This window comes from Choloepus didactylus, chromosome 5 (assembly GCF_015220235.1).
Source record: "Choloepus didactylus isolate mChoDid1 chromosome 5, mChoDid1.pri, whole genome shotgun sequence".
Taxonomy (NCBI): Eukaryota; Metazoa; Chordata; class Mammalia; order Pilosa; family Megalonychidae; genus Choloepus; species Choloepus didactylus.
The window spans coordinates 89,474,247-89,501,936 of NC_051311.1; the positions used below are offsets into that span (position 1 = coordinate 89,474,247).

General features: G+C 44.0%; 1 protein-coding gene and 1 long non-coding RNA gene across 6 annotated transcripts in view; one reads left to right on the forward strand and one right to left on the reverse strand.

Moving 5' to 3' along the window:
* LOC119534267 overlaps positions 1-19,712 on the reverse strand; it is a 33,875-nt gene extending 14,163 nt beyond the window's left edge. Inside the window, exon 1 of the long non-coding RNA XR_005217000.1 lies at positions 19,560-19,712. This is a non-coding gene — a long non-coding RNA (uncharacterized LOC119534267). The remainder of the gene's footprint in view (positions 1-19,559) is intronic.
* Positions 1-27,690, forward strand: part of ATXN7L1 (ataxin 7 like 1) — a 236,946-nt gene that overhangs the window by 121,536 nt on the left and 87,720 nt on the right. The window lies entirely within an intron of this gene.

Consider the following 27,690-nt stretch of genomic DNA (forward strand, 5'->3'; position numbering starts at 1 on the left):
TTTTCATTACTCCCAAATAAAGAAAAAATAAAAATAAAAAAGAATACCCAAAAACTCCTTATCCTCCCCTATTATTTATATATCTTTTTTTGTCTTTATTACTCTTCTGCCCATATATTGGATAAAGGGAGTTTGAGCCACAAGTTTCCCACAATCACACAGTCACACAATAAAGGGTATATAGTTATACAATCATCATCAAAAATCAAGTCTACTAGATTACAGTTCAACAGATTCAGGTATTATCTTCTAGCTATTCTTATACACTAGAAACTAAAAAGGAATAGCTATATAATGCATAAGAATAACCTCAAGAATGACCTCTCAACTCTATTTGAAATCTCTCAGCCACTGAAACTTTACTTTGTTACATTTCTTTTACCCCTTTTGGTCAAGACAACTTTCTCAATCCCATGATGCCAAGTCCAGGCTCATCCCTGGAAGTCATGTCCCACGTTGCCAGGAAGATTTACACCCCTAGGAGACAGATCCCACGTAGGGAGGAGGGCAGTGAGTTCACCTGCCAAATTGGCTTAGCTAGAGAGAGAGAGAGAGATGACCATTGGGTTTTGACCCAAACAGGTGGGCGAGTGGTAGTGCCATTTACTGAGATGAGGAAAGGTGGGAGAAGAGAAACTCTAGTGTTTGGTTTTGGACATGTTACGTTCCAGGTGCCGATTTGATTGTTGACAGTTGGATATAAGAGTGGAGACTTCAGGTAGAGGTTCAGAGAGTTGCAGAGACAAATGTGAGACTCTTTAGCATATAGGTGTTACTTAGAACCCTAGGAACAGATGGGATTACAGCAGCTTCCCACAGTTTTCATATCATGGCCCCCTCTGGAGGAAACAGAGAGCAGACACTGTCCCCTCTCAACAGGCCCCATCTGTCATCCCAAGGGCCTAGGGAATCAATGTCTTGTCACAGCTGTCACTTCTTTGCAGCGAATACATTGTGTGGTCAGGTGGTGTGAAGTAGAAGAAAGACCACTGGGCTGGAGGTGAGGAGACCTGGAATCCGGCGGCAGCTCAGAGCAGTCAGCTGTGTGAACACAGCCTGGTTTCATCACCTGGGAGTGTTCCAGTTGGGTGGTCTCTGAGGACCCTTCCAGCTGTGATGTTATCTGCCTGTAGTCAAGTGGTATGAGGTGTACAAGAGGAATTTCTGTACATCACCCACATGAAACATACACTACAAAGTCATTCACAGAGTGAAATAGGAGACAGTGGGATCAACTGTAGAGAGCTTTTTTTTTTTTTTGAGGTGGGGTGGTGGGGGAATGATTTCAAACTCACAGAAGAGTAGCAGAAATAGTCCAAAGAGTCCCCTCTATTTTTTCTATAGTCTATTCCCCACCCTGCAACCATATATATACATACACATACACGTGCCACATACACATAATTTTTTTTTTCTGAACTGTTGGAGAGGAAGTTGCAAACCTCATGCCACCTTACCCCTCAATACTTCAATGTGTATTTCCTAAAAGGACATTCTCCAAAACCATACTACAGTTTTCAAAATCAAGAAATCAACATCGTTAATACAGATCTATTCAAGTTCTGCCAGTTGTCTTTTATAGAAAAAAAAATCCAGGATTTTGCATTCATCATTTATTGGTCATGTCTCTTTAATCAGGACCAGCTCTTCAGTCTTTGTCTTTCACAGCCTTGACCCTTTGGAGATTACAGGCCATTATTATGCAAAATATCTCTCAGTTTGGTTTTCCTGATGCTTCCTCATGATTAGATTCAGGTTTTACATTTGGAGGCAGGACAATGTTGAAGGGGTTAAATCTGAGTCTGGGAATTTGGAGAGGAGCGGGGCTACTGAAATGAGGAAAGCGAGACCTTTTGCTGGGGACCAGGAAGCTCAAAAAACTTGAACAAGAACTAAAAGGGAGTATTTACGTGATGCAGACACAGTGCATGTTAATACATTCTGAGCTAGCATTTTGGCAAGATCCCCTTCCCAGTAGGATTATTCTCCCCAACTCTTCGAAGTGTGTCTAAACATGAATTGCTTCTCTATAGGGCCTGTGTAGGCTATGCACTTTCCATGCTTTCCCTCACTTAGTCTTTCAGTGGCCTGAGGTGTGGGCAGTGTTTCTCTGGTTTTCCAAATGGGAAAACTGAGACCCAAGGAGCACAAAAACTTGCCGTCTGTCACACATCCATTTAGAGGCAAAGCCGGGAATTAAACCAGGCCCTGGCCGCCAAGCAAAAGCTCTCTCCCGTCCACTGTGCCATTTCAAACCCATTAAAGGGCCTTCTCCACCATCAGCCCTTGCTTTGCTTTGCTCAAAACAAAACTTGAATAAAGACGCCAGCTCTATTTTCCACTCATGTCAGTGATTGATACTTGATTAACATTCAGGATTGCTGTCATCTAGAGCATAATTTTCACAGATGCGAAGACCAATTTTGTTGTTACTGAGGCGGAAAGATCTATTTCCTTGTAAGTTAACAAACAGATTCGTAGGAACTAAAAACCACCAGGGAGTCCCACTGGGTAATTCTTAAAGGAAGCTTGGCTGCATTTGGCATCATTGGCACTTGCGACCCGGGGGGTCGGAAGGCCTGAGTGAGCACCGCCTGGGCTCCTCCACAGCTGTGTGACGCTCGGCACGGCCATCGACCTCTGGAGTGAAATGGTCGTGGCCGCCTTCCCAGTGTCTCCAGAGGGGCACATGGGACCTTGTGGAGGTCACCTCCTTGAGTGCACAAATGTGACAGTCATCAGAGTAGCGGGAACTACCTCCTTACCCAACCAAGAATTCTTGTTGAGGAGCCTTGCTTCTTGCCAGAACGGAAAATCAGAACCCCTGCCTCACCTGACTCTCTCTGAGGTAGCCAGAGGAGTACTGGATTCAAATCCTGCCATTGTGCAGCAAGTTCCCTCTGAGTTTCTGCCTGTAGAAACAGTGTGCCATGAACTTGGCCTCAGTTCCTGGCACAGATTTATAACCGTTCTGGTTTTTCCTCTTCTCCCGCCTTTATTTTCTGTCTGTTCTGTCCTTCTCCTCTTCCACTTTGCTCTACTGCTCCTCCTTTCCCCTCCCAGGCTCCCTTAGCAAAAACAAGAGTTATTACTTTATACCAAAATATAAATCACATACAGAGGTTGGAAGACTGGGTCCAGCAGCTCCCACTCGTCTCCGACCAGGAGAAACACTCATCAAATTCTAGTTTGGAAAGCAATGAGTTTGGCCTTTGGAGGTTTAGGTTCTCCCAAAAAAAAAAACCCTTCACTTCGTAATTTTATGCTGGGGGGTTAGAGCTGTAAGTTGGGGTGGGCATGTGAGTGTTGGGAGTGGGAGGGGCAAGGAGCAGGGCACCAGAAGGTATCCACTAGAGGTAGCTGTAGGATCACGAGAGCCAGTGACCTGTTTTACAAGCAAGGCAGATAGTATGTGTGGGAGGTAGGGGCTTTTTTTCATTCAAAATTAAAATTGCTTTCCAGGAAAGCTATGGATTTGGAAAAACTAAACAATCTTAGAACTTAGATAAAGGCTGTAACTATGGTATGGGTTAACGATCTAATCACTTAAAACAGTTCCTCCCCCGAGGTAAGCACTCAGCAGACATGTGGTCATTTTTTATAGTGTCTCAGGGCAGGGACTCTGGAGCCAGATTGCCCGGTCCTAATCCCAGCTCCAGCCTTTCTAGCTGTGTGGCCTTGGGGAAGTTAGTTTACCTCTCTGTGTCTTTGTGTCCTCATCTGTAAAATGGGCTTAATAAATAGTACCTACATTATAGGGTTGCTGTGAAAATTAAATGAATTAATACACATAAAGCACTTAGAAAAGTGCCTGGCATATATTAAGCATTATGTAGGAGTTATTACCTACTGTACTGACAAGAAGAATGTCAATGAGAAAATTGCCACTGTTTTTTGCTCACATCCCGGCATATTTGAGAATGTCAACAAAGAGGCTGGTGATCTTGATCACAAGCCATATTTTAAGGCCAGGTCACTGCACCAGATAAAGTTGGACATCTTGATTTTGGGCTAAGAGTCACATGTGGGACAGAACATGCTTATTCTTCCGAAGTCCTAGCTCTTCAGAGGAGACAGTTGGGTCTCTGCCTCGGTGCAGGGTGATGTGTCCTTTGAACAAGGATCTGACACTCATAATCCCTCAACCTCCTGTGCCTGAATTGCTGAAACTGCCTTCCAGCTGCTGTTCCTTCTCCTCCCAAGCCTGCTCGTCTTCCACACAGTTGGTGAAAAATCTCTCTCTGACTCTGTGTCCACTATCGAGGGGCATTTACTTCATCACGGATACTCTCATCAGAAAAGAACATCAAGCTCAAGTGGGTCAAAATCAAACAATGGCAGCAATATGTTGAAATCAAAGCCTGTAAAAGGTAGTGAGGAGTGCGGACTGGTAATTCTGTAAAGAAAACTAAGGCTTTGTTTTGAATGAGGGACTCTCCGTTGGCCCAGTGCCCTGGCTGAAGTTCAGTGTGAGAAGGAAGGTGGCCATTTGGGGTCATCTGAGTTGGATTCAGATTAATCCTAATACATGCTACCCTCTCTAGGCTCTGCTCCTGTACCCTGAGGAGACCTCACAGTGCAAAAGAATTGACATTTAGAGCCAGCCGTGCGTCTCCCCACTCTGCCACCACCCAGCTGTGTGAACTTGAATCAGGGGCTTAAAGTTTTCATTAACCCATTGCAGAAATTGGACTCATAATGAAGTGACCTTTGACGGAGCACCTGCCAGTCTGTATCCCCATTTCACAGACAGGAAATCTCAGAGAAATTAAGGGGCCCCAAGGCCCATAACTTTTCTATGTAACCCTGCCTCTTTAACTCTTAAATCAGTGGTTTTCAATGCTGGCTGCACATTCTAATCACATGGGGGAACTATGGGTTAGAGGTTTAGCTTCTCTGGGAGCGGCCCCCAGGTACTAGTATTTTGTAAGAGCTCCCCAGGCAGTTCCACTGTTTTACCAACATTGAGAACAACTGTTCTAATGATCGATGGATCTTTCCTATTCTGAAAGCTGTAGTGAGTACACATAGCCTCTGTAGTGACCACTAACTCCTCAGCTGGGGGACTTGGGCCTTCCACCCACCCCTTTCTGACTTCCAACTTTCCCAACCAGTGCCCTTTCTAGTGGTTTCACCTCTTTGGAGCAGCTGTCCCTTAGGACTCCACTGGCTAGATGGTTTGCACACAGCTGTATGCTCTCTGGCAGACAGTGCTTACTGATTCTGGCTTTCTGGCCCTAACCAAGTCATCACTGTTTCCTCAGGCACTGTCTACACCGTGTTTCTCAGATTGTCACCTCAACCATTAATGGGTCATGAAATCAATAGAGCAGTGCATTTTAAAATATTAATAATAATAGTAAAATAGAAGAGAAGAGAAAATAGAGTGGATCACATAGGAAAAGCAACGTTCTATGAAATTTGTTTTGGTTATGTGTGTGTGTGTGTGTGTGTAGTGGGTTGCCATGCAGAGAACTTCTGTTTCTCACTGCAGGTTGCAGACAAAAATGTTCAAGTTGCCCTCCACCAACACATATTTATTGTTGCTTTCAGAACCTGGATTGAAATTCTCCTCCTCCATGATCATAGACTATTAGAGCAAGAAGAGACCTAGAGAACCTCTAGTGCACTGATCCCCAGACCAGTGCCAAAAGCTGCATGAAGATCCCTTAGAGAGCTTTTTAAACATTCCTGTCCGCCGGCCCAGCCCTGGGAGTTATAATCTACTTGGTCTAGGAATGTGTATTTTCTGATTCTTAGTTTTGTGAATTACTGAGCTAATCTACTTTCTTCATTTGACATTGAGTGACATGCCCAAGGTCACATAGCTTCCTAGTGGCAGAGCTGGGATTCCCCATCCCTTGCCTTCCCCCTTGCCATTCCGTGGGCTGTGACTCTGACCCCTACTGCACATTAAAATCACCTGAAGAGGTTTTCAAAAATATGGATGCTCTGACTCCCACCCCAGATCAATTAAGTTACAATCTATGCGAGTGGGCCTGGATTTTTGGTCTTATGGAAGTGTTTCTCAAACTTTAGGTCATACGAATCACCTGAGGGTCTTGTTAAAATGCAGACTCTGTTTTAACAGGGCTGGGGTGGGGCCTGAGCGTCTACATTCCCAACAGGCTCCCAGGTGATGCAGCTCTTGCTGGTCCAAGAACACACTCGGCTTAGCAAAGCCTTCAGGGTGTGGTCCCAGGTCCCAACAAGCCTGCAGCCTCCCACACTTCTGCCAGCATCTCCCATCTGCCTCAGTTTGTCCTATCTAGGTTTGCATTCGATTATCTTCGGCAGTATCATTTATCAAAAGTCAACCTCCCTACACACATTTTAAGTATCTAGACACCAAAGTCCTTGGTTCCAAATTCTTCACCCTTGCCCTGCCCAATCCACCCACCTAGCTCTCCTAGTACTGTGTTCTTCTCCTGCCAAGTTCCTGATAAAGGTTATGAACTCCATGACCAGTTCTGACTTAGCTCCAGCAATTCAGCAGTTATGGCACGGCCTTTCCCGAAGGTGCCTGCGACTTGACAGTGTCAGTGAGGAAGTGCATAAATCACTATAAATCATGCCTTCTGGGAGGCATGGATACCGTGCAGACAGGCTAAAAGCATGGAACCAGACTGCCCAGGTTCAAATCCTAGCTCTGCTACTTAGGAGCTGTGTAGCCTCGGACAAATTACTGAGCTTCAGTTTCTCCAATTATAAAACAAGGATAAGAATAGTACCTAATTGACAGGGTTGTTGTAAAGACTAAATGAGTTAACATTTAATGAGTTAACATTACTATGTGCTGGCACACATAGTAAGCTTTATGTAAGCACAGATATTAATTTAATTATAGGAGGAGAGAATTGAAAACAGTATCATGACACTGTGCTAGAGCTTAAAGTATTCATAGCGTTTGGATATCCAGAGATGGAGAAAGGGCATTTCTGGTGGTGGGAATAGCATGGGCAAAGGCACAAAGGCAGATATACAAGGGCATATAGAGCTAGGAGTTTAGCTTGACTGGCCCTGCAGCACCCAAAGGGAGCAGTAACTGGTGGGCTTAGAAAGTCAAGTGATGTCAGGTGGTGGAAATCCTTGAAGGCCAAACTGAAGAATTGAGATTTTATTCTGGACACAAGAGAGAGCCAACATGCCTTTTCATGCAAAGGTAGTACAGTGTGTTGTTGCAATGAGTAAAGCACAGTAAGCCCTCACCTCTTTCAGGTCACTGAAGTTTTCTTCATCCCGCCTCATGCCCACCTCGGGTGTTGGTACAGGTTCCTCTCATTGTCTGGGTAAACATTCAGAGCACTTAAGTGACCTTGGACCCTGTCACCAAAAGGGTCATGTAGCATGGAATCCATCTAGTCATTGCAGCTTACAGCCCCAAGCCTCTAGGTCACTTATTGCCAGGGGAGTCTTGTCACCTCCCAGCCACAGAACTCTTAAAAGACCATACTCCCTAGTTAAGAGCTTTGAGCAGGAACCTGCAGCTCCAACGTTGTTGTTATTGTTTTGTTTTTTCTTTCTTAATTCTTTCAAGTAATATAATCAAGGAGGCAGCACATGATGCCACAGGCAACCAACCGCATGTGCAACCTAGTGGAAAGTTGCAAGCTTCTTTGTGCAGCCAAAGGTGAGGCATTCGTCTGTAACATGACAAGCATAGGAGTGCCTCCTTCATTGAGTTGTTGTGAGGATTAAATGATTTAATACAAATAAAGTGGTTAGAACCAGGCCTGGCACATGGTCACTGATCCATAAGCATTAGCTATTATTAGCAAGAAATCTGACAAGCTCATGATCTGCAATGTTAGAATGAGAAAGAAAATGTACTTAGCAATTGAGAAAAGAATAAAAGAATTATAAAAGCATTGTACATGAAAATTTATAGCATTAAATTTGAAAATCTAGAGGAAATGGAGAATTTCCTAGCAAAACATAGATTATCAAAATTGCCCCCAAAGAGGTAGAACACCTGAATAGACCTATAGCCTTAAAATACATTAGGAAGTTTATGAAAGAGATATCTTTTTTTTTTAAGGCCTGCATGGTCTTATAACTGGGTATTATCTAACCTTCAAAAAAAACAGGTATGTCCTTTGTTATTCAAACTATTTCAGACCAGAGAATAAAATGAAAATTTCCCTCAATTCATTTTATGAAACCAGCATGACCTGAATATGCAAACCTAAAAAGCACATGACTCTTCTATTTCAAAAGCTTTGAGACAAAAGGTGACCCTAACAGAAAAAGATAAAGGAACAAAGTAAGACTCGGTGTGCACGACATGCATATGCTTTAAAGCAGTGAGTCGCAGCCTGTCCCTGCATTAGAATCACCTGGCACCTACGCCCAGCGATTCTGATTTAATTAGTCTGGGGAAGGGCAGGACCACAGATAGATTTTCAGACTCCCCAGAACCACTGCTTTAAGGAAACTGGAAATTACATAAGCCCACAAGCCTGGTTTACAGTTCCAAACCATCCTGCCACAACTGCATTTCAAGAAGAGACTTTGCCAAACCTTTACCTGATCAGAGTTAGGAGAGGCCGTCTTTGGTCACAGACATGCCAAGCCCCCCATCAGAGCCTAAGGGGGTTCCACAAAGCCACAAGCACCTTGTCTCCAAAGACCTAGCCAGAAACAAGACCACTCATATTTTTAAGTTATGAGCAGCCAGTCTTGCCTAGTGCAAAGGAAGGCCAGGAAACCCCACAGAGAGTTTTAATCTCTGGAATCCGATGGGATTTTAATGACAGAACTGTTCATTATTGTGCTGCAAGGTAATTAAGCACACGTGGTAAGCAGTTTGCATAAATAATAAATTTGTAGGGTATGCACACAGTCAATCCACGTTTTCAGCTTCCTTCTTCATCCATTCCCCAGTTCCACTTTTGGCATCAGTACAGATAGCACTATCACCACTCATGGCTGAAACCTCATCACACTCGGCTGTGAATATCCAAAGAGGGAGGATATACTGGATCCCATTTCTCCAGTAGTTGGGGTTCCCTGACCAGGAGCCACCAATCCCCAGAACCCAAGAAGACTATATTAGCTTTACCATCTGCTTTCAGCCCAGTCTTAGAGTATAAATCTAGTTCTTGTCCCTGTTTCATTAAATAATAAGGCAACTTATTAAATTATTATCATAAAACAATATGAAAAATAAGTGAGCTGATTGTTGGCTTAGGTTTGATTTCAGGAGCAGTGCAAAACTACGTTGCTGTCTTCCACCACCCCACCTCCCACCCTCTACCAGCAAGACATCTTGCTGGGTCCTTGGAGTCATTGCATTATTATACAAAGGGAAAAAGGAGTCTAAAAAATACCTAGAGGGGTTGGTGAAATGGTCTGATGTCTGGTGTTTGCTTTACAATATTCCCTAAAAAAAAAAAACCACCCAAAACAGTTGAGGGATGGGAATAGATGAAACAGGATTGGTAATATGTTAATGGATGAAGTTGGGTGGTTGGGTACGTGCGCATTTGTTGTAGTGTTCTCTTCTTGTGTGTGTTTGAAATTTCCCTTAAGAAAAAAAAGAAACGAATACAGGGGAGAGATAGCATGATAGTAAGGATGCGCTTCCATCAATTCATAGCTGTTGAATAATAGGGGAATGTCCCAAAAGAGGGATTGGAGCCTCAGCACAGATGAGCTTCCCTGGGCTGCCTGCAGTTGTCAGTGTTCATAATTGGCTCATGCCTGGCTCTTAGCTAATGCTCTGTAAAAGGTAGCCAGCAGATATCACCATCGTTATTCTGAATATTGTTTTTGTAGCCCAGCACATGGGGATCTTTGTAGGATAGAGGCTAAGGGGAAAAAAAAATTTCTTTGAGGTATTTAATTGGACACCACTTTAGCCCTTGTAGGTGAAAATGCAGGGGAAGGATGAGTCTTTGTTTTCATACAGTAAATCTGCCAGCCCTGCTTGATAGTCTCCACCTTTTCAGGTAATGCTGACAATGTCACACACCCCATCAGGAAGAGAGAGCATAAATATAATAGAGACTAGAAAATTCCAGAGTTTGTGGAGAAATCCAATCATGGCCCTAGGAAGAATATTCTAGCATGTATCTTCTCTTTGCTTGCTTCATCACCCTCTCACTGTCTCATTCTCTCTCCTCTCTCAGTGTTAATCACTTTGACTAGAGTTTGGAAGACTTACAGTATCTTCCTTTTGGAGAGGGCCTGGCCTGGCCGACAGTGTTTATATGTCAACATTCAGGAATCACTTTCGTTTGCAATCAAGCGCCATCTTGCAAGAAACTCAAAGCCAGCATGAGTCAAGGTTTTTATGAAAGGGGGCTCTGAGGGCAACAGCTTCACAACATCACACATTAACCAACAGATCCTCAGCTGTAGGGGTGGGGAGGGAAGGAAGAGCTAGTGCACACTCGAATCAAATGTTAACCAAAGATTATTGATGGTCTACTTAATCTGCAAAGGATTACCTTGACAGAAAGTGGGCTACCTCTTCCGATTTTTGTCCAACTGTGGAATTTTTGGCCCCACCAGCAGCAGCAGAAGCTGCTTTAGGCTCTGAGGACCACTGAGAATTGGTCTGAGGAAAGGGTATTCATTTTGTTTGTTTGGGTTTTTGTTTTTGGTGTATACTGGCTGAGAACCCCTTATATGTGTCTAGGACTTCGTGGCATGGAAAGCACATTTTATTTTTGGATCATTTTATTTGACGCTGCCAGCAGCACGGTGAGGCAGGCTGGCCAGGTGGTCTCCAACCTTTATCACAGATGAGGAAACTAATAAAGAGTTCAGTGAGTTGCCAGGTCAAAAAATTAGTCAGTGGCAGAGCTACAATTAAATTCTGAAGTTCCCTGTTTTGTCAGGGTTAACAATCCAGAGACAAAGCCAAGAACATTTACCAAATATTATCTTAAACACGCAGTGTCTCGCATTTAGCAGGAGCTCAAAGACATTGGATAATTGGATGGATGGATGGGTGGTTGGACAGATGACTGTGAGCTCTGGGAGTCCAGAAATTGAATCTTACTCACCTTTGGACCATCATAGTGCTTTGGCATGTAGGACCTATTCAATAAATATTTGTTAAATGAATAATGCACTTATGTATGCATATACTTTTGTACCGAGGCATGCAAGATTTTGTGAAAAAGGTAGGTTTCTGAGCTTTAAAGAATAGAAGGGACTGACAAATACAATGTGAGTGTATGTCTGTATGCACTATTCACCCTACTGTGGTGTAAAAAATCTCCTATTCAAAAAAATATGATTTCTTATTCATTCATTTATTCATTCAACAGATATCATTGAGTGCTAAGTACTAGGTTCTATTCTAGATATTGGTATACACAACAAAAGGTAAAATCTCTACTGTCATGGAAATCACCTTCTATTTGAGGATGACAGACAATAAGTAACTTGGTATACAATATAGTGGTGCTGAGAAAGAAAAATGAAGCCAACAAGAGGAGAGTGATGACGTAGGGGTTGCTATTTTAGCCATGAAGTTCTCTAATACAGCGAAATTTGAGCAGAGACCCAAAAGAAGTGGTGGGGGAAATTCATGATGTTTTCTAGGGGAAGAGCATTCCAAGTAGAGGAAACAGCAGGTGCAATGGCACTGAGGCAGGAGCATGCTTGGCAGGTTTGAGGAACAGCTAGGAGCCTAGTGTGACTGGAGAGGGAATAAACGGGCAGAGAATTACAGGAGATGAAAGGGTTGAGCAGAAGAGTGATGCCAAATCCCCAGGCCTTCCTCACCCTGGTTCTCAGCAGCTAGTTCCCACATCTAAACCAACTGCTGGCGGGAAGCTGCAGGAGGAAGCAGGAGCAGACAAGGTACACTGAGGGTGACACAGAGGGCTGAACGACGACCTACCCCCACCCAATCCAGGCTCAATTTTGCTTGGTTTTGACCTACAAATGACCACATCCAGGGAAAATGCATACTCAGATTGCCAAAACCTTAGCAGCCAGCACTGGGGGCTTCAGTGACCTTGGAGGGCAGATGCCCCAGGCTGCCAAATCAAACTACAGATTCATTTCAGCTGTATTCTCCAATAGTTGGTCTCCTTGTCTAAATCTCTCCCAAGGGAAAAAAAATCCCATAATCTATCCTTGTAAATTTGTACTTTACAAATTTTGGTTCTCCATCCCCCTCTTCTTTAAGGAATAGGAGATAATGTAGAAATTAAGTAGATGGTTTTTAAATAGACTTTATTTTCTAGGACTGTTTTAGATTTACAGAAAAAATTGAGATATAGTACAGGGAGTTCCCATATATCCTGTACCTGCTTTCCCCCTAATATGAACATCATACATTAGTTTGGTACATTTGTTATAATTATTGAACCAGTATTGATACAGTATTATTGACCAGACTCCATAGTTTATTCAGCTCTCCTTAGTTTGACTCTTCCTGTTCCGGGATCCCATCTAGGATGCCACATCATATTTAGTTGTCATGTCTCTTTTGGCTCCTCTTGCCTCTGACAGTTTTTCAGACTTTCCTTGTTTTTGGTGACCTTGACAGTTTTGAGGAGCGCTGGTCACGTTTTTTTAGGATGCCCCTTTGTTGAAACTTCCCCACCCCACCCCATTCGGTGAGGTTGTTTCATATACTTATAATACAGTTAGTTCTTCTTTCCACAGTCTACATTGCTTCCTGCAATCTAAAGGGACACTTTTTAATTTAATATTTTATATTAAATATCTCATGATTAGACTGGGGCTATGGGTTTGGGGGAGGAAGACCACAAAGGTGAGATGCCATTTTCATCACACCATATAAGGGTCCTTACTATCCTCATGGCTTTTCACTGTTAATGTTGACCTTGATCATCTGTCAAGTTTCTCCATAGGGAAGTTACTCTTTTTACCCCCCTTTCTGTACCGTACTCTCTGGAAGAAAGTCACTATGCACAGCTCACACCTAAGGAGTGGGGAGTTATGCTCCCTCTTCTTAAGGGTGGAGTGTCTGAATGTATTAGAATTCTGCAAGGAAGATTTCTCTCTTCTCCGTAATTTGTTAATTCATTCAAATTTGCATTCATATCACTATGGACTCACGGGTATTTGTTTTATACTTTGGTTTTAATCCAACACTATTTGTCACCGGGAACTCTTTCATTTGGCTCCTGTGCCCCTTTGACATATCCCCATCAATGGAGGCATTTTCTTTTGTGCAGTTCCTTACTTTCTGTGCTATAAGATGCTCCAGGTTCATCTTGTATATTTCCTGCCCCAATCCTACCATAAGCTGTTTTTCCAGGGATCCCTTAATTGGAAAATGGTATTAGAAACCAAGAGCTGGACACCAGATGTGCTCATTGCCACTGGGGTGTGGCTGCCTCCAGGTCCTCTCAGCTGACAGAATTAGGATATGCATCTGTGTATGTTAAATTAACCCATGTATATACACCGATCTATAAATATTGCTCTATGTAGCCATCTATCTACCTTACATTAAGCATCAGTTCATTCTGATGTCTCCATTACCACCTGGATAATTCTAGCCTGTGCCCCTTGCTTATCTGTAAGTTTGCACTCCAACAGTGAGAAACCCAGCTCCCACCATCTGCCATTCATTTACTGATTCAGTTCCAGTACATATGTATAGCAGTATCAACATTGTTAACCCAAATCACCACGGGAAACAACCAAAATGACTTAAGTCAGCAACTTCCCCACCCCACCCCCTTCGGTGAGGTTGTTTCATACACTTATAATATGGTTAGATCTTCTTTCCACAGTCTACATTGCTTCCTGCAATCTAAAGGGACACTTTTTAATTTAATATTTTATCCCTGGCTAAATAATAAATTCACAAGGAACAACTAGTGTGAGAAGCAAAGTGGTACAATCAGATTTTTTTCATTTTCTTGTTTGCTTAGCTTTTTAAAAGTAACTCTCATATTATGCAAGCAATACATTAACATAAGTTAAAGACCCCTTTAGTGCTACTCCAAGCACAGTCTCTCCCCCGGAGGAAAACACTGTTGTTAGTTTGGGATGTGTCTGTCCACACTTTTATATCTACGTATATGTACACACTGAAAATGTATAGTATTGTTATGTGTCTTTTAACATAACTTTACATAACTTGTGCAACTCAATTTTTCTCTAAATTATTCAACATGGAGATCTTTCCATGTGTAGCTGTGTGCCTCTTGAAGAACATTACATAGAATGGACATGGTGCTTACAGTTTTTTTTTTCTTTTTTCCCTCCTCTTTTTTCCCTATTATCACCAGCAGTGCTGTAGTGAGCATCCTTATTCACATAAAAGTGTTTCTCCACTAACTGGTGGGTCATAGAGGTGCACATTTTAATTTTCTTTTATTAGAGAAGTTGTGGGTTTACCAAACAATCATGCTTAAAATACAGGATTCCACATACCACCCAATTATTAACACCTTGCATTGGTGTGTGGTACCTTTATTTGTGTGGTGTGCACATTTTAATTTTAAGAGCTACTGTTGAATTGCCCACCAGTATAATAAAACAGAAAGGAAAAAAGAAAATCTCATACCGTATTATGTAGCTGAGTGGGACAGAGAAGAGGATCAGATTGCTAGCTTTTAATTTGTATCAATGTTTCTCTCTAGAGAATAGTAACTAGGGGGTAAGACTCATTCTGTGTTATTTAAAAGAACCTCATGCTGTGATGATTTCAAGTGCTTTTAAAATGTTAATAGTTAATGTAAATGTTAATAGTTAAATTATTGGAAGAGAGGCAGTGTGGTAAAATGGTCTGCCAGCTCTAATCATCACTGATTCTAAGTAGCAACTGTCTGAATCTGCAGGAGCTCCTTATTTCCTTGATAGGGCCCATGACACACAAGCACAGAGAGGACCCAGGTGGTTGGACACAAGGTGAGAATCCTTCCTGGCCTCTCACCTATTCCCAATGAGTAGGAAGCTCAAGAGTTTATTTATTAGCAGTCCTGCCTCGGTGATCCACTGGTTGCCTGGCACTGGGGTGCCCTGTGGTCATCCAGTTATTCAGACGGGCTGGAAATTCCCAGAATGCTTCTGCAGGGGTGGCCACTGCATTTCTGCACCCTCGTGTCCCATCTGGTTGAGCACAGGCCGGGCGCCAGGCATGAAGCCCAGAACTGGGGAGAAGACAGAGGTGGAGGCGACACGCCCCTGTTCTGGTTGGCTCGCACCTGCTCTGCCAGACAGCACCTCACACTTGCTGCCCGGCCTTGGTTTGGTCATACTAAGGGGCAGGTGCAGCGCCTTCTGTGCCCTCCAAGGAGTGGGAGCTATGCTCAGCTTCCTAAAAGAATGTGAACAGTGTTCCTGGTCCTTCCACAGGCCAGAGCTGCACCGTTTCCAGCTTCACTCTTTGTGCTCCTGGAATTATTTATTAGATGATTGGGAGTTTGGATGGATGTGTGAAAGCTAATAATTTGCTGTGCTGCTCTTTAATCAGAAATGGAAATTAAAGTTGCTCACAATATCCCTGCTCTGATTAATCAGGCTTCACATTCAAAGAGCGAATTTCTTACAAAGAGGGCTCTGCTCACCCAACCTGTCAACTGTGGGAATGTCAGAGATCACACCCTCTGAGGAGGCAATGGGGGTGGGGGAAGGATTCAAACTGATTTAAAAAAAAAAAAAAAAAAAGGTTTTTGAAGCAGTTTGTATTGGGACACAATTGTTGGAGGTTTATTCTCAAAATAACCCTATATTTTGCCACAACTGGCTTCAGAGGAGGAGTGCAGAGATGTAGGGGGATCTGGTTGCTTCCACTTATTATTGTTTTGTAGCTTTGCTCAGAGTAGAAGCTATTTCCCTTGTTTTATCAGTGGCCAAACAGTAACTTCTCTCTTCCTTCTCTCTCCCACTCCAGCTCTGTATTCTGGATTCCTATTTGCCCTGTCTTTTGGTCCTCTTGGAAAAGGAGGCTTTAAACTCAAATATCCTGTTTCCTTCAAAAAAAGATTCAGTCCCACATCTAGAAATGCCTCTGAGTTCCAAAATCTGGCCTCTCCAGCAGCACCGCTTCCCCTGTGCCTCTGTGCTTTACAGCAAGTCAAGTGCCAGTAGAGCTGCTGCAGGGACACTTGAGTCCTGTTAGCTCTGACCTCAGTGGCCCAGCTAAACAGCCCAGCATAATGGAGCAGCAGCTTGGGGAGTTGGGGAGGGGGATGGAGCTAGAATCCACAAACAGGCAAAACAAAACAGGTTTGACTGCCTTCCTCTGCAGCATTCACAAGGGAAGAGGCTACAAGGCTGTGGTGCCATGCTGGCTTGTGCCAACCTGAAATATCTGAGCTCAGCCACAAAATGCCCACGCAGGGTCCGGGAGAGGGGTGGGCCACCTAACCCTAGGATCTCTGCAGCCTGTCTCCCTTTGCCTGGAGTTTTCCTTTAAGGGGTACCTATTCAAGGTTCACTGAGTCTTCCATAACATCGGAAAATTGTAGAATTTTAGAGCTGCAAAAAGACCTGAGAGATGATTCAACTCCCCAACCCATTTATGTATAATAATATCTGCTATTTGTTGAATAATTTAAAAAATACCAAATATTTACTGAATACATACTATATGCAGGAAATTTTCTAAGTGCTTTTATGTATCAACTTATTTAATCTTCACAGCAGCACTTTGCAATACGGACTCTCATTATTCCCAATTTATAGATGACAGAACAGGCACAGAGAGAAAAGGAACTTGTGCATAGACAGCTAGCAGGTGGCAGAGTCAGGATTGAAACCCAGTTTTGTCCAACCCCGAGCCTGTCCTCTTGGCCCCTTTGCTCCAGAGACCCCAGTATTAAATGATGTACCCTACTTCCTACAGCCAAAGAGCGAGAGCAGCAAGATCTAGGACTGCAGTATCTACAAACTGAAAGCAGTTTACACTGTTTTTCCTAATATCGACTCACCTTCTCTATGACAACTTTAAGCATTAGTGTGCATGCAGGCCATGCCTGCACTCATACAGAGACAATCCCGGCTCTGCCTCCTAGTGTCTGAGGGCAGGGTAGTGTCTGTGACTGAGTTAAAATGCATTTTGAGGTCACTATAAAGAGGAGCTTGTGTGATAAAGCAGAATCTCCCCACCAGTGAACAGTGCAGCTGGGATATGCAGTAGAATTAAAACAAACCTTGTAAACCCACCCATTCACCCGCATCCCTCTTAAAAAGAGGGAATACCAGTCCCTTCAAGAGAACAGAAGCGTAGAGCTAGGGATTTAGGAGAAAAACCCCATTGTATTATCAATTCAGCTACCCAAATCACAATAATGTAAAATGTTTCTCAAAATTGAATTTCACCCATGAGTCCCCACCCCACCACCACTAAAATACAATAGACAGAGTTGGATCTGAGTGGGGCAGTCACAGGAAAGTCACAGACCAGCCATAGTGTCTCAAGAAGAGAAGATGGGAAAAGGAAAAACAGAACCCATGGGCTGTGTCCAGCTGGGCAGAGCAACCCAGGCTGGAGCAGCCAAGCCAGCCCCTGGGAATTCTTCCAAGTTTTCCTCTGGGATGGTTCTGCCTTCTGGTCTAGGATATTCACAATTTTTGCAAAGTGAGGTCACTAAGAGTAACACCAAGCCAGTGCCAGCAGTGTCCTGTCCCTGCCACCCCCACCCACAGCCCTGGGATGAGACCACCTTCCCACTTCCCCAGGCCTCCAGGAGTGGCTGTGATAAATGTGTTATGTGAGAGAGATCAGGATGCACTGGAGAAAATATAGCTGCTCCCCAGCCGGCCTGCGGGGACCATTCTGGTGGCTTCAATATAGGATTATTAATAATGAGCTGCTTCAAAGCTGGCTGAGCCAGACGATTCAGGGATTGTTCTGGCAGCACCCTTCAGCACCCTGTTGTCCCCTGCTCATCACCCTACATTTTATTTGAGTCAGGTCTTTGATCCCATCCCCTCCACCCCCCTTCCCCTCATGGGAACCTGGAGCCATGGTGGGCAGAGATTTGGGCTGATTCCTAGGCCCTGGCCGTCAACCTGTGGCTGTCCAGTTTATGTCCTCTCTCCTCCATGCCACTGACTGCCCACCAGTTCTGGCCTTGCCATTTCACACCCAATAGCAGCAGAATTTGGTGTGGGGTTGTTGGGGTTGTGTCTGTTTGGACAGGGGACTCCTTACTAGAATTTGACGTGGGGTTAGAGGAAGGGCAGGGAACCCATGTGCGGGAAGCTGAAGAAAATTTCCTGTGCCCAAGGTCAGAAGAGAATGAAAAGGCTACAGGAAGGAAATGAAACAAGTGGCTTTGCTTGAGTGGCCGCAGGAGCCTCGTCAGGGCTTAGCAAGGTTTGGTTTGGCTCTGCTGACAGGTAGAGCATCCTGGGAAAGAGCCGGTGTTCGCTGTGCCTGTTCAAGTCTACACTCTGAAGGTATTAATGAATTAATCACCTACACCAAGGAAAACTGTCCAGAAAAGGGAATTGTGACCCAAGGGCTTTATCGTGATCAAGATTTCTGTCTTCCTTGGCAGTATTCAGACTATTTAAAGCAGGGAAAAAGTAGATTCCCGGTGACCAGCTCATGCCCCCAAAGTTCTTATGGCTTTAGATGAAATTTGGCTTTGGTGGCTAGAGGGTCAGCAGATATTTAAGGGCTTATACGATCACCCTGAGTTTTAGAGGAATCCAAAGTTTGAGTCATGGCTTAAGAGAGGTCTCCTCTCCCTGCTCTCTGGACATGCAGGCTTTAAATGCATTCTTAGCCAAGCCTTTGACAGTGGGCCTTTCTGCTCCCTATGAGCTTATTGACAAGTAGGAATCTACTAGAAAAGGAATGCTCACTCCTTTTGTCACTGCTTTTTCTGTATGTGGTAGGTTTTGGTCTGTCCTCTGTCAGGGAAACTGCGAAATCCTAACTTTTGTGTGTACAGCCGTGGGCTCCAGGTATGCCCCCTCCTTAAATAGGTATCAGATTCGCCCAAAGCCTAATCTGATCATTGCTAATCTAATCATTTCGGAGAAGTCAGCTGCTTTTGCCCCTGCACCAGCTTAAGTGGATGAAAGGGGGCGCCCCAAGAAGCTTTTGAAAACAATTAGCTCAGCAGAGGTCTTGGAATCCTAAGCCAGTGAGTGAGGTTATGCCTGAGTTTAGGAAGTCAGAAAGACCCAAAGCCCCACGTAGGAAGTTTATATATGGAAGTTCTTTAACTTATAAAGCCTTACACTTAATGTCCAGGATAATGATTGTTATCCATATGCAGTCCCCTGAAAGGACTTTACCAAGCCGTCCAGGCCCATGAGAGCCATATCCACTGAGAGTGGGAGAAGGGTGTTTCCCAAAGGAAAAGCAGGGTACCTTTTCTGGAAGAAAGAAGGGGGAGTGGATGCCAAACAGGCAAAAATAGCAAATATTCTCCTTACCCGTCTACTCTTTTTTTCTCCTTCCTTTGCTTCCCTTCACTCATCTGTCATTCACCTACTGATTACAAAAGAAAAGAAAAATCTCTCCATTCTAGTGGGCAGTGGTGCTGTGGTAACCACTGTAAACTGGTCGGTTTCCTGGTCTCACTTGTCTTGGAATCTGGATGTCATATGGAAATGCAATGGGTATCTCGAAACCTGGCTTTTCCATGCCTTACCTGTTTGTGATGTCTTCCAGTGCTTGGAGCAGGTGCTCCTTTTCTGAATTCAGAGGCCCTGCTGGTAAGGTGAATCCTCTCTCCCCAACCTGCACTCCTGTGCTCCCGGGCTTTTTGTTTTGTTTTGGAATTCCTGTTCTGTTTTGAACAATGGTGGCCTGGACACGTGCCTTGGCTGACCAGAGCCTGAGTGAATGGTTAAGCATCTGACCTGAATACCTGACCTGCAGTTAGTAACCTGGGCTCGCCCACAGTGGAAGGTGCTTACGTGCCTGTCATCGGACGTCACCCTCCACCCTCCCAACCTGGTGTGGCCACATTACTTGCTCCTGCCATCAGGTGCTACAACGCAAACTGTTTGTGAAGAGGTGTTCTCTTGCCTGGGAGAGGATTAGTATCTCTATTTGGGGTCGCATGCCTGAATTTCAGAGCTTGCTCCCTCTGTGCCCCATCTGTCTGGGGAGCCCTCAGGCAGCCACACGGAGAGACGGATGCTACCCCCGCTTCTCTGGAACAGTGAGTAGAGCAGAGGCTGACAGTGTGGAAAGTTTCTTAGATCTTCTTCAATCCTGTCCACCCTGAGGGTGTAGGTAGACCCCATGTTTGTGGCTTCTTGTGATCTCTCAGCTCACCCCGAGTGGCACAGAGAAACTCAGAATTCATGCGGCTGACTTGCTGGCTGTAATCCAAGTGAGAACTTCTGCAAAGTGCCCTGCCCTTCCTGTGGACGCTGGGACTTGGAGGTGCCCACGGGAACTCTCTTTCCCCGTCAGGTGTCCTGTGGCAGATTAACTGGGAAGGTGTGGGGGCCTAGTATAGGTACAGGAGCCAACCTAAGATGCCAGCCACCCTGTTGCTTTTGTTATTTGTATGTCTGGTGTTTTGTTGTGGTTGCTGTTGTTTTAAAAGAGGAGACATTTTAAAAAGAGAATTCCAGGTTTATATTTGATGACAAAGATTTTTATCTGATTTAACCTTCCCTTCACCCCCATACCCGCTCCCTCTCCCCCAAAAATGTGTCCATGCTTGTCATTAACTATTTCAGAGTTTTAAGTCTTAAGAAACAATTTTATTTTTCAACCACTGACTTTAAAATGTATTATAAAAAGTTTTTACAGATTAATTGAGAAAAAGAAAATATACTCGTTAAATAATAGGTACAGAGGACCTGAATAGGCAATTTGCAAAAGAAAGTCAAATGGTCAATTAATGTGGAAAAAGGTTCAACCTCACTATAATCAAAAATAAAAATTAAAAGTCAGCATTTTTCACTTATCAAAATGGCAAATGTTTAGAAATTAATAATACCTGGTGTTAGTAAGGAGGAAGGAAAACTTAACTCTTCCCAGCTGTGAAATGTGGAAATTGATGCTCCCTTTCTGCAGGGCATTTGACTGTATGTATCAAGGGCGTGAACCAAAAATTCTACTTCTAGGAATGATCATAAGAAAATAAACAGAAATGTGTACAAGAATTTATTTAAAGGATGTTCACTACAGAATTAGCTATAATAGCAAAAAACTGCAAGCAATCTGAATGCCAAACGGTAGGACCTTTTTAAATTATGGTGTATTAAAATACCAAGCAGCCTCTAAAATAACTGTTTTAAAGAATATTTCACAACATGGAGAAATGTTCATAGTAGGTTACTGGGAAAAAATCAGCAATTAAAACAGTGCTCAATATTCTCCCATTTTGTAAAAATATGCACCTTTATATGTACATTTTTAAACTGAAATATGGGTAATTTTTATTTTCTTCCTCATTCTTATCTGAATTTTATAATTAGATTTTTTTAAACTTTGAAAGCGCAAATAACTTATAACAATGCCAGAGTTGAGGTATGTGAGAACCCACTTTGTTTTTTGTTTTCTTTTTCTGTTTTTCTGGGCCAGAATCTAAAAGGACCAAAGCACAAGTAGTCCCACAGCAGATGGGGTATCTTTGCAGAGGCCCCCAAACCCCAAAGGGAATAATGAAAAAATGAGGTCTGCTCAGGTTTTCGTTCTCCTCCTACACCCTTTCATTGAAATTTTTCCATACAGATATGAACAGTAATGATTGACATGTCCCAGTGGGATTTTAATTTCTATGATGAAGGTAGCATTACATTGTTCCCTTTATCTTTTAAGAGATCCTTTGAATTCTACTTTGGCTCACTTCTGAGTGTAAGGCAGCAGCGATGGTGGCCTGGGGCAGCACTGGCCTCAGAGGACCCAAGTGTCCCCTGAGGCTGGAGATTGTTTCTCTCCTCCCTGGCATGCTTTCTTTATCTCCCACCCCCATCCCCATTTGGGGGCCTTTCCTTTGTCGTGTCCTAACCCTGCTGGCATCTGATTGGGATGCCCTAATCTCGGGGGTCACCAAGAACCTGCTTCCTCCAAGGTGCCCTAATGGCTGGAGAGTGGAGGACTGGTCTGGCTAAGAAAGGCCTGAGATTGTGGGTGACAGAATTCCCTTTGAGTTTGGAGCTGATTTTTCCCCCTGCACCAGCCTTGGGGTATGTGGTGGGGGTATGTTTTTAAACGCCACAGGTAATGGCCAGCCGTAATAGTAGTGGAAACAAAGCTATTGCCTAAAAGTGAATTTCCCCAGTCCTCCAGTGAGCATCCCATCCCCCTCCACTCCACCCCTCAATTTGGGATGGGACCTTCTGAGGATATTTGTGTTTACGGCAATGCCTTTAGGCATCGTTAGATATTACACCACTCCACTTTGCAAGAGTATAGCTTCCTTATTCTTTTGGAAAATTATTCTCTTGGTTTGGCAGTTAAGGAATTCAGGATTCATACCTTTGTAAAGCATGATGGGAAGAGACATGAATTTTAGAAAATTGGGGAGCTCTGAGGAGTTACTGGGGCTGCCGTTAACAGAGCCTTCCTGGGTATTATACATGGGGTGTAGTATTTTATGTGATTATCTAACTTGGTCCTCATGTGAACTCTATGAGGTGGATATTATATTCCCATTCTCCAGATGAGGAAAATGAGGCTCGAAGAAGTTAAGTTCTTTGTCCAAAGTTTTCCAAGCTGGTAACTACTGCCGAAGCTGGGTTTTGAGCCCATGCCTCTTCTCTCTTTGGTACACCAAGCTGCCTCCCAGTGCGGCATATAAGCAGTGAGGTTTATTCGTCAAGTTACACTTGTGCTATTAGTTTGGTCTGGCCTGGGAAAGAAGTTTACACCAGGATTGCCTCTGATGCAGAAGAATCACTTGGAAAGCTTGGAAAGCACAGGCCCCACCTCCGAGTTCTGTGGTGGCAGGGATAATTTGCGTTTCTTGCACTGCTGTGGGTCAGGTGTGTGGTCTCCAATGTAAATAAGTCTGCCCTGGCATATTGAGGCAAAACGCAGCAGGGGCGGCAGTGGAAAGCAAAGGCTGTGTTGCACGGAATTTGGATTTAAATTCTGACTCTGCCAATTAGTGGGTGACTTGGGCAAACTACTTAACCTCTTTGGGCTTGCCTACTCATCTTGAAAATACAGATTTAAATAGCAGCTACATCATAGACTTGTGAGGATTAATTGAGATAAGTGGTGTGAAGTACTTAAAACAGATCCTTCTTAATCAGGGTTTTCCTTTAACTGGGGGCACCAGGTTGTGCTGGGATAGAGGAGGGCACCCTGGCCTGGCGGTCAGAGCGTTTGAGGTCCTGTCTGGACCACTTCTCTGAGCACCTGAGTCCCCCTGAAGGAAGGGGAGGATGGCTGCCAGAGCCCTCAGAGCAGAAGGCCTGATCAGTACCTTTTGAGGACTCCAGGTTGCTTGTATCACAGGGCTTACCTGGGAGCCCTCTGAGGCCTATGGCTTGGGTTCCCTGAGGGTGCCTCGTGGCACTCAGGGCCCACGTGAGACACGGCTCGGGCGGGGAGTGTGCACTGTGTGCCCTGGGCCAGCTGACCTGCCTGTGTCCTGGCCTTTCCCCTGCGGTCCTTGACTCATCCATGTGGCCACTGCGCCTGCTATAGCTTAAAGGCCTCAGGCCTCACTTCCTTTTCTTTGTGCTTTCTATTTAATTTCTATCTAGTGAGGCTGCACAAAACCGCATTGTTTGTAAAGTAAGGCAGAAGCACCACCGTTGTCCTTGGAGCCCCTTCTGCAGTAGTCTCGGCCACATCACCCATTTTATTCCTGCCGCACATCCAGCTCCAGTGTAGGTCAGACGGGTACACTGCGCAGCCATTGCCCAACAGCCCAGCCAGGCACCCGCTCTGGGATGCGAGCATGGTCATCTAGAGCCGTGCTTCCCAGAAGGTGGTGCTAAGACCAGCATCGCCAACCCAACCCCCCACCCCCCCGACCCACAGAATCAGAATCTGCATTTTAGCAGGATCCCAGGTGATTCATGGACAACCGTAAATCTTCAGAAGCACTGCTCTAGGGCATTCTTCTCTGACCTTTTGAATTGGATCTACTAAAAGCAACAGATGTTGCAAGCCATTCTGTGTACAAATGGGGCAGTGACCATGGGTTTGTGAGACTAGCAATAAAAGATGGCCAAAATCTTAAATGGAAAGCACAGTGAAGCATGTTCTAGAAAAATTAGCAGTGCATCCATTTCTTGGACATATGCTAATAATATTTTTTTTAATTAAGGTTAATTAATTCACATACCATACAATCATCGAAAAGTGTACAATTGTTCACAGTACCATTATATAGTTGTGCAGTCATCACCACAGTTAATTTTTGAACATTGTCATTACCCCAAAAATAAAATAAGAATAAAAATTAAAGTAAAAAAGAACACCCAAATCATCCCATCCCACCATGCCTCGCTATTATTTAATAATATTCTTTTGATTATTGTTCATGATTGTGACAGCAGTTGTAGATGCTATGCAAACAGATGTGATAATACTTTCTATAACAGAACTTATTTAAAAGGAGGGAACTCACCACTTCTTCAAGGAATGGAGATAAAATCCAATATTTTTACCCCATTTTACAGTGGAAAATTAGCCAATAAATTGTCAAATAAAACCCTGTTTCCTACATTCCCAAACAAGTAGCCCTCCAATTTCGATTCATGGGACAAAATTGTCTCTTTGGGTGACCAATATGGCTCACACTTGTCATCACACACGGAAACTCCTACAAGGACTCCTGATTGGCCCACTCCACTGGAAGAGACAGTGGTATTGAGAAAGAACAGAGAAGAGGAGCATGGGTACCGCATAGAATCACAGTGCTCAAAAATAAAGGGACCTTTGAAATCATTCAAAGTCCTCGTTCCAGAGAGAAGGATCCTGCAGCCCAAGGGGTTAGGAACTTACTTGAGGCCACGTGACCCCTTTATGCAGGACAGCCCCCCAGCTCGAGCCCTTGTCTGCCTCCACACCAGGGTGTTTTCTCCTCCTTCCCCTTCCTTGCTTCCCATTTCAGCAAAGTGCCTCCTTCTTCCTAGATAGGAGCCAAAATACTTCATACCCAGTCCGAGAGTGCTGACAACAGCAGCCAAGTATTTTATTTCTCTGCTTTATTTATTTATACCCAGCCTTGTTGCAAAAGGATTTAAGGTTGCTTGTAAAATTGCAAACAACAGAGCAAGATAAAATAAATTTAAAATAAATGAGAAAGATCATAAGACAAAGGAGCAAGTAGCTACACAGCAACTTTGCCTATTGCTGTCCTGCTAGGGCTGTTGAGTTTCTAGCATTAAATCAGAGTGATTGGCACATTAAATCAGAGTCACTCAGCACCGTGGCTGGTTTGAGAGCCTCTCCCTCTTTTCGATCACTTGGAGGGACTTGGAAATTCTCTGCCTTGAGTCATATCTCCAGGCTGTGGCCACGGTGGTGATGGTGGCAGGGTTGTTGTGTTGCTGCTCTTTAAGGCTCAAACAAGATAGAAGAGTTAGTTCTTAACTAGGAGAACCTTCAAACCATGAGAACAGTCCAGTATTCAATGAGTTGCCCTCTGTCCCTTTAAGGGACCTTCTTAGCCCCTTCATTAAACTGCTGCAGGCTGTGAAGAGGAGATCAGATTGCAGCCAGGGAACGCAGCTCCTTCACTGCATTCAAGGAACTTACGCATGTCCTATTTAATCTCAGGACCTCAGCTTTCTTCCACAGACAGACAGGCCTTGCTCTGCCTCGGATGAGCTCTCTCTGACTCCCTGAGCCTTAGAATCCAACCCACATGGTAGGTTTGGGTGCCCTCTCCTGCCCTCCCAAGATTCTTCTGCAGCAAAATGCATCAAATCTAACCTCACCCTGAACCCCGGGATTCATGAGCACTTCTCATGCCTATGTTTGGAAATGTGCATTTGGGGGCTGTCACATTAAATGGTGTTTACTGGACCAGAGGTGCCGAACGTTCCGCTGTCCATGGGACGATCTTACCCAGTAAAGAATTCTTCTACCTTAAAAGCCAGTTGCATCCTGCTGATAAACACTGATAAGAATGCAGAACAATCTAAATATTTATAGTTGTACAGTAGCATCAGAACAGCCACACTGCAGATATCTTAGTTTATACCCAGGAGTTTAGTGGGAGGAAATCACTAAATTATTTTTATCTTCATTGTGGTTAGAATTATGTTCTGAAGGCTAAGGCCATTCTGGGAATTGCTTATTTCATTAGGCTATAAGTCCTGTGGCGGAATCAAGCTTTAGCTCTACTCAGGTCACCTGTTAGTCTGCATCTGGGACCTGGGATCTTCTTGGCTTAGATGGACACCCCAGAATTGGGAAGACCTCCACAAACTGCCAGTGCTCACCACCAGCAGGCTGTCATGTGGGTGCTGTCAGCCCGCCCCAAGCCCTCGAGGGGCTGCTGGTGGCTGGCACAGCATCAATGAACAGGAACTGGCTGCATTCAGAAAAGCCCTCCAGAGGTTTTTTTTCCATAACAAGCAAAGAAGCAGAGCACTCAGAATTAAATAGTCAATTGCCTCTTAGAAAAGCCAACTATGATGCTCATAAGCTTAAAAAATAATTTTTAAGCCCACTGGCTAAGAGAGATAATTAAGGTACGTTAGTCCTCAGACCACTGGAGACTGCTGGCCTGCTGATCCCTGCATTTTCTCTTGCTTTATTGTGAATTGGCTAATTATTTTCTGATTTATTCTTTCGGTTACCTAACACATTTCGAGTGCCTGCTATGTGCTAGAACTAAGATGAGGCCCCTGACTTGGGCTCCTTACGGACTAGTGGAGGAAAGAGGCAGGTCCATCAGTCATAAAGAAGCCACGTGTGAAGTGCTAAGGTGGAAGTGTGTTCAGTGTGTCCTGGGAGCACAGAAAAGGTGACTCAGATGTGACCTGGCAGAGGGGCAGAGGGGCAGGGGCCTCGTAGGTATCCCTAAATTGGAACTGAGCCTTGACAGAAAGCAAGGAGTTAACCAAGGTGAAGACTGAAAGGGTGGAAGAGCATTCCAGGGAGAGAACATTGTGCACTAAGTCACAGAGGCATGAAACAAAAGGCTCTCAGTAATCCAGTATGGCAGAAGGGAAGGGTGCTGGGGGGAGGGAGTCGGAATGAGCCAGAGCGCCTGGTGCCTGCCCTGGAGACAAGGAGAGCTGCGACAGATTCCTAGGGGCTGATTCCTCTGCAGCTCAAAGACATGAGAGGCCATTAGACATCCCTCACTGCCACATGTCAATCAAAATAATTAAAAGTAAAAGAACCGGAAAGCCAGCTCGTATATTCCAACATCCATCTAGTTTTCACCAAAAAGAAGCTTTTGATAGAGTCAGATGAAGTACCAGAAAGACGTGTGTTAAATAGCATGACATAAAGTGAGTGGAGTAAAAACAGTAAAGAAATTCAATCCCCGAAAAAGTGAATTGTTGCTAATTCAGTGCCGCACAGCCTTTGTGAGCAAGCTTGGGTTTGGACCTGAGTTTATGTCCTGACTTTACTAACTTAAGTTTTAACTTCTCTAGACCTTGGTTTCCTCATGAGAAAATGGGAATGATAATACCAATCCCATCATGTTATTGTGAGGATTAAACAATATAATCCCAGAGGTTTTTACTATCGGCTTATTTATTGCTTTTTAAAGGACTAACTTAATCCAGGGCAAACAATAGCTTGTGGTCTGTGAGGAGCAGTTATCATTAGTGGTATAAAGGGCAATCACAAATTACAGTTAATAAATCAGGTTCTTGAAATGATGGAATTCTTAT